The 6,200-nt window shown below is 37.5% G+C and overlaps 1 protein-coding gene across 2 annotated transcripts in view; it reads right to left on the reverse strand.

Annotated features, from left to right (window-relative positions):
* Positions 1 to 825: 825 nt before the first annotated feature.
* Positions 826 to 6,200, reverse strand: part of RPS6KB1 (ribosomal protein S6 kinase B1) — an 86,826-nt gene continuing 81,451 nt past the window's right edge. For both annotated transcript variants that reach the window (XR_010408423.1, XR_010408422.1), the window contains one exon: positions 826 to 4,795. The gene's annotated coding sequence lies outside the window, so the exon portion shown is untranslated. The remainder of the gene's footprint in view (positions 4,796 to 6,200) is intronic.

Here is a 6,200-nt window from a genome sequence, read left to right on the forward strand (position 1 = left end):
ATGTCTCTTACCATGCAGAAATTTGCATCTACTGACAAATTAGTTCAGCATTCCTTTGACTATATATATATTCTTTGTTCCCTGAATTTTTCTTTGAACCAATCTTAGTATCTTATATGTTCTCATAATTAATGAGTTGAATAAGATATTTGAAATATTTTCCTATTTGAATAAAAGCCATGTTTTTAAATTTTTGAAAATTATATTCCAGCAAGCGTTTGTGTAGAAATAAACTAGATAAACGGGGAAAAAAGAGTTACAGAAGACCTAATAACAGGTAACAAAGTGACAGCAAAGGAGTGCCACTATGCAGTAACAAATATCTACTTTGTTCTAGAATGATTAAATGGTGACTGAGCATTTATTACTAAGAATTTATGTGTTGCATATATGAGCTGACTCTGCAGGTATCCCCTTTTCAAAAGCAATTTCCGAAGAAGAAATTCATGAAGAAATGGCAACTTGAAACACCTGGGCGGCTCTGTTGGCTAAGTGTCCAACTCTTGGTTTGGGCTCAGGTCATGATTTCACAGTTGTGAGATTGAGCCCTGCATCAGACTCCACACTCAGCACAGTCTGCTTCAGATTCTCTCTCCCTCTCCCTCCTGCTCACACACTCTCTCTCAAATAAATAAATAAAATTAAAAAAAAAAAAAAAAGAAATGGCAACTTTCCTATAAAGGAAGGCCAGAGAAGTGGGGAAACCAGCAGACCTTAGTAATAAGGAAGACTAGGGGGAAAAGATTCCAGGTAAGAACAATCCATGGTGTAGAATGCTATAAAAATGTCAAGTAAGATGAGATCTGAAAAGTATCCATTCATTCATATATTCAATAAATATTTATTGGGTTATTAGTATATGCCAAGAACTGTATTAGTCATGGGGATACAGTAATAAAACCAAAATAGTCCCTCCTGACATTGAGTATAGTCGAAGAGACAGACATTAAATAGCTAGTTTAAGAAATAAGTATTCAGAGATTCCAGTGCCAGGCAAGGAATAGTCCACTAAAGGGTTTTTTTTTTTTTTTTTTCTGATGGGCATTGATACCTCCTAGCTCAATGTGCCCCTCAAATTTCCACAGTGATTTTCCACAGAGCTGTGCCCCATATAGGCACCCCTTTAATAGGCCAGGTTTCCACTGCCCTTCATTGGCCATTGGCCATGAGTTGGTAAAAATGAAATCTAGGGATTGTTATCATTCATTGTCCAGTTCTTCCACCACTGGTAAGAAAACAGTATGCAAGTCAGCCCACCTAGCTGATTTTTACCTTCTCTGATCAGAGTGGTGGTCTACCAAACAGGATTTTGTCCATTTACCTTACAACTGCCATCCATGAACCAAGGAGATATTTGTTGGTCAGCTGAGAGATGTCCATAGGACATGGTCCAAGTGATGACAGAATCTGGAGGCTCTTCAAAATTTCAAAGTCAGGCCTAGGGTTTGAAAAGAGGCTCCCTATTGTAAGTACATCATCCTTGCATTCCATAGGTAGCATGACCCTGTGTAAACTATTTCCATTTTATTATGGAACTATTCTGGGCACTGCCCTCCCCAATACAGTGTTTTTCCAACATCATCCAAGACATCAAAGGCATTTTAGGATTCAAGATTTTACGTCCTTCAGTCACAAGGGCAGTTTTAATTAATGTCTGATAGCAACCTAGTAATTGCCCCCCAAATGGGAATTCTCCAGACCAAAGTCCCAGTAGTCAATGCTGGGAGATGCTCCCAGGCTTTTGTGATAAGGCCCAGTGTATGTTCCACATACAGTTATTGCATAAAGAATTTGTCCAGGGGTACCTGGGTGGCTCAGTCAGTTAAGCCTCTGCCTTCAGCTTGGGTCATGATCCCAGGGTCTTGGGATAGAGCCCCACATCAGCAGGGAGCCTGCTTCTTCCTCTCCCTCTGCCGCTCCCCCTGCTTGTGTGCGAGTGCATGGGCGCTCTCTCAAATAAATAAGATCTTAAAAATAAAAAAAAAATAATTTGTCCATATCAGCACTCCAGCTTCTACTCTATATGGTTTGGATTCACGTAATCTTATCGATTCCCATTTAGCATGTTCAATTAACATTGCTTGAAGGGCAGATTTACATGCCTTCTTTTTAACAATTCTGGTAGGTGAAATGTTCCCCAATCAGATATAATGTTCATCCCCATAATGCAATCAGGTAAAAGAGATACAACCATTTCACATAAAGCCCATTGAAACATATTAATTCTCCTCTAAACTTTCACCTTAATTTCATCGGCCTTTACATTCTTAGTTGTAGCTTCCATTAGGACTTCATCAACAGGTCCCGGTTTTATAACACTGACTAAAAGGTGTGGTGAAGATGTAGAGAAATTAGAACCCTTGTGCACTGTTGGGGATAATGTAAAATAGTGCAGTTGCTAAGGAAAACACTATGGCAGTTCCTCAAAAAATTAAAAATTGATATAGTAATTCCACTTCTAGGTATATATCCAAAATACAAAGCAGAATCTCAAAGAGGTATCTGTATACCCATATTTATAGCAGATTATTCACAATAGACTACGTGTCCATCAGCAGATGAATGGATAAACAAAATGTGGTATATAGACAAAGTAGAATATTATTCAGCCTTAAAAAGGAAGTAAATTCTAATACATGCTACAACAATATTTGAGATGATGCTAAGTGAAATAAGTCAATCACAAAGACAAATACTGTATAAATCCATTTACATGCAGTATCTAGAGCAGTCAAATTCATAGAAACAAAGTAGAATGGTATTTGCCAAGGCTTGGGAGGAGGGAGAATAAGGAATTATTGCTTAATAGGTATAGGGTTTCAGTTTCACAAGATGGAAAAGTTCTGAAGAATGGTTGCACAACAATGTAAATATACTTAATAATACTGAACTATACACCTAAAAATAGTTAAGATAATAAATTTTATGTTAGGTGTATTTTACCAGTTAAAAATTAGAAAATGAAAGTGTTTATATCTTTATAAAGAGAAATAACCAAAACCCAATAGATAATGGAATACTAAAAATATCCAAATAATCCAAAAAAAAAAAGGCAGGAAAGGTTAAAGAGAAAAATAAAAAAGAGGAAACAAACAGAAATCAATAAAAGTGTAACTTAAGTCCAACCACATCAATTATTACACTAATGTAAATGATCTAAACATACCAATTAAAAGCAAAAATTGTCAGATTGAGTTTTTTTAAACAAAGATTCAACTGAAATTAAATAAGCAATCCATAGATAGGTTAGGAGTAAAAGGATGGTAAAAGATAACATTAAAACACTAGTCAAAAGAAGTGGGAGGTGCTATGTATCACCATGGATAAAGACGGATATTATACAATGTTAAAAGGATCAGATCACCAAGAAGACGTAAGAACTGTAATTGTGTATGGACCTAAAAACAGATTTTCAAAATACATGAAGCAAAAACTTGAAAGGATAAATAGACAAATTCATAATTATACTTGGAGGCTTCACTATTTCTTAAAGTTATGGATAGAATAAGTAGAAAGTCAGCAAAGATTGAGAAGACCTGAACAACACTATCAACCAACTTGATCTAAGATATTTGTAGAACTCTCTACCCAACAACATTAGAATACACATTATTTTCAAGTGCACCTGAAGCATTTATCAAGACATATGATAGGGGCACCTGGGTGGCTCAGTTGTTGGGCGTCTGCCTTTGGCTCAGGTCATGATCCCAGGGCCCTGGGATCGAGCCCTGCATTAGGCTCCCTGCTCCACAGGAAGCCTGCTTTTCCCTCCCCCACTCCCTCCGCCTGTGTTCCCTCTCTTCCTATGTCTCTCTGTCAAATAAATAAATAAAATCCTAAAAAAAAAAAAAAAAAAGACATATGATAGTCTAGGGGCACCTGGATGGCTTGGCTCCATCAGCAGAGCATGTGACTCTTGATCTCAGGGTTGTGAGTTCAAGCCCCACGTTGGGTACAGAGATTACTTAAATAAATAAAAAATAAACTAAAAAAAGTAAAATCTTTATCCATTAATCTGTTGAAGGGCATCTCGGCTCTTTCCACAGTTTGGCTATTGTGGACATTGCTGCTATGACCGTTGGAGTGCATATGGCCCTTCTTTTCACTACATCTGTGTTTTGGGGATAAATACCCAGTAGTGCAATTGCTGGGTCATAGAGTAGCTCTACTTTTAATTTTTGAGGAAACTCCATACTGTTTTCCAAAGTGGCTGTACCAACTTGCATTCCCACCAACAGTGTAAGAGGGTTCCCCTTTCTCCACAACCTCTCCAACATTTGTTGTTTCTTGCCTTCTCAATTTTTGCCATTCTATCTGGTGTAGAGTGGTATCTCAATGTGGTTTTGATTTGAATTTCCCTGATGGTTTAATGATGATGAACATTTTTTCATATGTTTGTTAGCCATTTGTATGTCTTCTTTTGAGAAGTGTCTTTTCATGTCTTCTGCCCATTTTTTGACTTATTTGTTTTTTGGGTGTTGAGTTGGAGAAGTTCTTTATAGATCTTGGATATCAGCTCTTTGTAGTGTCATTTGCAAATATCTTCTCCCACTCTGTGGGTTGCCTCTTTGTTTTGTTGACTGTTTCCTTTGCTGTGCAAAAGCTTTTTATCTTGATGAAGTCCCAAAAGTTCATTTTTGCTTTTGTTTCACTTGCCTTTGGAGATGTATCTTGAAAGAAGTTGCTGTGGCCAATGCAGATGTGGTCCATATATACAATGGAATATTACTCAGCCATCAGGAAAGATGAATACCCAACATTTACATCAACATGGATGGGACTGGAGGAGATTATGCTAAGTGAAATAAGTCAAGCAGAGAAAGTCAATTATCATATGGTTTCACTTATTTGTGGAACATAAGGAATAGCATGGAGGACATTAGGAGAAGGAAGGGAAAAATGAAGGGGGGCGAAATCGGAGGGGGAGACGAACTATGAGAGACTATGGACTCCGAGAAACAAACTGAGAGGGGAGCGGGGTAGGGGGGTGGGCTAGCCTGGCGATGGGTATTAAGGAGGGCACGTACTACATGGAGCACTGGGTGTTATATGAAAACAATGAATCATGGAACACTACATCAAAAACTAATGACGCACTGTATGGTGACTAACATAATAAAATAAAATAAAAATAAAATAAAATAAAGTCTTAAAAAAGAGACATGATATTCTAGGGCATAAAATAATTTTTTTTAATAGATTTTATTTATTTATTTATTTATTTATTTATTTATTTATTTATTTATTTACTTGAGAAAGAGAATGTGAGAGAGAGAGAGTGCACGAGCTGGGGGGGAGGAGCAGAGGGAGATGCAGGCTTCCTGCTCAGCAGGGAGTCCAATGCAGGTCTTGATCCCAGGACCCTGGGATCATGACCTGAGCTGAAGGTAGACGTTTAACTGATTCAGCCACCTAGGCACCCCTAGATCGTAATACAAACTTTAAAGAGTTGAAATCACAGAAAGTATGTTCTCTGAATATATCAGAATTAAATGAGAAACCAATAATAGAAAGATATCTAGAAAAGTCATAAATATTTGGAAATTAACACACTTCTAAATAACCCAGGGGTCAAATAAGAAGTCACAGGGAAGTTAAAAAATATTCTGAACTGAGTTCAAATAAAAATACAACATATCAAAATGTATTAGACTCAGCCAAAGCAGTGCTCAGAGAGAAATGCATAAAATCACATGCCTATGTTAGAAAAAATAAGATCTCAAATCAATGATCTAAACTTCCACCTTTAGGGGCCCCTGGGTGACTCAGTCAGTTCAGCCTCTGCCTTCTGCTCAGGTCATGATCTCAGGGTCCTGGAATCGAACCCCACATTGGGTTCCCTGCTCAGTGGGTAGTCTGCTTTTCCCTCTCCCTCTGCCTCTCCTCCCAGCTCATGCTCTCTCTCTCTCAAATAAATAAAATCTTTTAAAAAAAAAGAAACTTCCACCTTTAGAGGGGCACCTGGCTGGCTCAGTCAGTAGAGCATGAGACTCTTAATCTCAGGGTCATGAATTCAAGCCACCTTGGGCATGGAGCCTACTTAAAAACAAACAAACAAACAAATTTACACCTTTAGAAACCACATAAGGAAGAGCAAATTAAATCCAAAGCAAACAGAAGGGAAGTAATAAAGAGCAGAAATCAGTAAAATTAAAAATAGGGAAACAACATAGTAAAATAAATAACACCAAAATAAAAGG

The sequence above is a fragment of the Mirounga angustirostris genome, unplaced genomic scaffold (assembly GCF_029215605.1).
Source record: "Mirounga angustirostris isolate CCGP_5_RB_7025 unplaced genomic scaffold, mMirAng1.0.hap1 SCAF_17, whole genome shotgun sequence".
Lineage (NCBI taxonomy): Eukaryota > Metazoa > Chordata > Mammalia > Carnivora > Phocidae > Mirounga > Mirounga angustirostris.